Source organism: Pinus tabuliformis, chromosome 6 (genome assembly GCF_031772625.1).
Source record: "Pinus tabuliformis cultivar Carrire ecotype Pingquan chromosome 6, CPIR1, whole genome shotgun sequence".
Classification (NCBI taxonomy): domain Eukaryota; kingdom Viridiplantae; phylum Streptophyta; class Pinopsida; order Pinales; family Pinaceae; genus Pinus; species Pinus tabuliformis.
In genome coordinates, this window is record NC_142292.1 from 474,710,715 (window position 1) to 474,715,010 (window position 4,296).

Consider the following 4,296-nt stretch of genomic DNA (forward strand, 5'->3'; position numbering starts at 1 on the left):
TATATTATTTTGAGTATAGGTGGATCCAACAACAAACTTTACATACCTTACTGCTGGAAAATGAGGAAAACTGTAGGAAAGCCTATTTTTTCTACATGTAACACACCAAAACAAACAAGGACATGTAGGAAAACATAATAGATTGAATGTTATTTTATGTTTCTAAGGATATGTATAAGACAAATTTCATTTAATGTTTGAATGTATAAGCCAAATAAATGCCTACTTGTCTAATATGAACTTATTGTTGTTTTATTTTCTAGGTCTTCTAAGCGTAGAGAATGGTGGAAAAGTGGACGTTGTGCATCGAAGTGTCTTGTCATCCAAATCTAGGTCAAGCCACCATTAAATATGTGCTTCATAATGTGGAAACAAATCATTTGGTGCACAAGGAGGACAATGAATAACGAAGCCTACTATATTGCCCTTATTGAGGGCTTAAAATAGGCAAAAAATAATGTTGTGAGTTATATTTCATTTTTCATGAACTCGCAACTCATATGCAATCAGATCAACGACATCTATGAAGTTCAAAAAGAGAATTTAAAACCGCTTCACAAGGAAGCAATAATGTGGAGATTCAATTTCAATATTTTTACATACAATATCATGTAGACATTCATATGATGTCCATCGATATATTGATGGAAGGAATGTCAAATGTAGATGCAGGTCCCAGAGATGACATCAGGTCACGATCTATTGCAAGAGAAGTCATTAATCATCATCAACATAAGTCCCTAATATGTGAATGTGTTATTGTTATCATTTTACTTGGGGTTATCATGGCATGGTTTGTTCACTACTAAAGAACCCAATGAAATGTTATTTTTCTGAAACCTTCAATAATTGGGGTGTTTTGTATGGGTGACAAGTTTATGGACAAATGTAATATATTCCATGCATATGAACAAATGTAATTTTTTCATGGTTCGCGATATAATAGGTGAATGTTTCTGATGTTATAATTATTTTTTGTTGTGTTATTTTACCATGTCTCATGAACATTTTCAACCTCCAATTTATTACTATTGTGCAAAGGACAAATATTTTCCACTAGGAATTTCAATATTCAATGTTGTCATAATGACCATGCAGGTAGTATACCTTTATTTCTACGAATTTATATTTGTCTTTCCATAGAACATTGGAGAGCTTGAAGAATGGAATGTTATAATTGCTTTCATTTTAAAGAAAATTATTGTTCTCATAATTCCATGTAGTTGATGATTTGAGTTTCATATTTATGTTTCAAATTCTTAGTGTGTGTGTGTGTTTCAAATTTTTTCCCTTTGCATTGGTAGGTATATTCATACAAAATAAAATAGGAACATTCTTGGGGCACATATATATGCTAAAACACTAACAATTTCAACCTTATGCTCTGTCAAACTTCCATTATAAGCAAATGTTGGAAATATCATTACTTAAGTACTCAATTATTGCACTACTGAAACACTTTATTTATATAGAAACAATGAAGTACATGTTCATACTTCCAACTTATCAAAATATGGAACAATTTTAAGCTCTCCTAACCCTAGCTATGGAAATCGAGAAAACCCTAACAAAAAACTCCTCCTGGCTAGGAATCACACTTAACCAAAGCCGAACACTCCACCAGGAATCCTCAACAACCTAGCATCATCAACTGCAATGACATTCATGACATGAATGTTGGTATGTGGGAGATTAAAGAAGAAGAAGCTACATTTTCTCTCACAACTTGTTTGAGAAGCCAATATGCATGTTGTTTGCAATTTCTGTGATGTCAATGGCCCATTCATGTATGGATCTGTTGAGGGCACTGAAATCGGGTCAACAACAAGGGGGATACCCACCCGGTCAGCAACCTAGTTGGCGGCTCCATGCCTGTTTGGTGTAGCGGGTCCGACTGGGGATAACGGGACCAGCTTCCCGTTCTAAGGGGTGTGTGTGTGTAGAGTTTGGTGATGTGTGTGTGTGTAGAATATGATAATGAAAATCTGGAATTATTTCTAAGCTAATTTAATTCTAAACTCTGAGACTGAATTTTATACTACTTTAATCTATCAAGAACAACACATCTAATCTACGCTAACCCAGGATAGAACTTTTTCCATTATGCGATCTAGAAAGATTTCACACAATAACTGGTAATGAATATTATTAAGCTATTATGAGAATATAAATCAATTAAGATGAACCATCCTGGATAAAAAGTTAAGCAAAACGGTTGTGAACAACATATCACATAATCAGTTATTCATGTATTAAGCACAAATCAATGACTCCACCGTACAAAAGTGCAAAATGGTAGTCCACTCATTCATACATTAACATATAAACAACATCAGCTGTATATTACTCTAAGAATGCAAGCAGAAATTCGTCAAGAGATAAAAGTACCATTTATGACTGATTTTATACTCACAGACCTTAAGCAATAACGATCTATTTCTACTTACTTCTAATGCCTACTAAGAGTACAGAAGTGCAACATCAGTAGCAGGTATTAAAATGCAAACATAAATAAATCTCGATCCGTCCATTCACCAAAAACCCCCTCCGAGGGTGCAAAAGTGCATGTTCTGAGGACAAGTTTTTTGACAAATTTCCGGACCCTTCTCCAATGCAACGAGAAGGGTTAAATACTACTAACCGACTAATTTTAATTACACAAATTTAGGGAACGACTTCAAATGACTGCCCTTTTACTAAAACAAATTTATTTCTAAAAACTGAATCTAATTTCTAACCATTTCTGTATCTGCTCCTTAGTGCTGTAAGCGATGCGCTGTTCGCCGTGAAAGAGTCGGCTGCTTGTCCTTTCCTTTTGTTCAAGCTTGAAAATTAGAAATAACAAGAGCTGGCACCTCTTTTTGACAAACTAGAAGATATTTTTGAAAGTGTTCTTCTGGAGGAGTGTCTTCACGGCGTGTATACTTAGTACAACTCAGATTTCTTTCAAACTGATTGTGTTGTTGCTATTTCGGTTTCCGGCCGTGCGAATGACTCAATGAGATGGGGATTTTGTTGCCTGAACGATTTTCTCAATTGAAACTTGTTTCCATTCTTTGTTCCAGGCTTTTCTGAGACGTCTTTCCCCTTAAGCGTTTTTCTTTTTGCTTTACCCAATTTGGGACTCAGGATCTTTCATAAACGCTTTGCTTTTGTGCGCCTTTGACTCTGAGTCCTGGATAACCTATTTCCATCAGCATTTGTTGAGTGATACTCTGGAATCCACGGCCCTGCTGTATGCGGTATCCATCTGCGAAGTCATCTCCTCTCTGTTCTTCTAGCTCTGGCGCTTTTCCTTAGATGTTTCCTGCATATAGATTTATATCAGTTGCTGACTTATAGTTCATGTAAATGAAAAGAGACAGAAGAAAAGATTGACATGAAAGCAATTAAGTTCCAATGAATGCGTAATCATGTCACCCATTATGACTTGACTCTTCGAAAAACGCAACATAATCATCTTTGGATACACAGGCGTACAATCATTAATTTCCCGTAAGGTGCGCGCCTAATATTGGGCTCACAGATCATGCTGAGGAATGCCTGCGACGAATGGCTTCTGCGATTTGTATCGCAGCGTCGAAGATTGCGATGTAAATAAGTGGTATCGCAGCAATTGATGGTCTCATTCGTCGCAAACCATAGATCGTAGGTCGCAGCTTTGCATGGTCGCAAATCGCATATTGCAAGATCGCAAGGTCGCAAGGTTTTCGCTTTGTCACTTTGTGCTGCTTATGCGACATTGCGACGCGCGACGTCGCATATCGACTGTCGGCGGTTCTTTAGGTTTTCCCTTTTTGAGCGCTTTTAATGCATGCGGTGCGATGAGTTCTCGCGTCACTCCCTTTCAGTGTATTTATGAGCTTTGGGAGAGCGCTTCTTTTTTCCTTTGCGACGCGATATAACTCTTAGGGAGTTAATACAAAAGATTTTTTGAAACAAAAATATTTTTTGGATTTTTGGTTAAGGGTCCCCCTTTGCTTGATGTTATTACTAATATTAAACAAAGAGGGGGGTTGTTGGTGACCACAACAATGGCAATTCACTGTGAAGAACCAGTTATCTCTGCATTTCTATTGACCGTTCACTTCCGAAACAACAAAATTTTTATATGTCTAAATTTTGTTATGGACAGATAGAGTAGATTACCCCTCACCTTGTCAACGATATTTTGTCTCAACCCTTTTTATATCCCAATTGCTTGCTTCCTCAGGTTTTTTCTTGCATTCGCATCAGACATTACTTGGTCTTGATTAAAGATAAAATAAGGTCTTCTCTGCGTACTGGCTTAAAAGT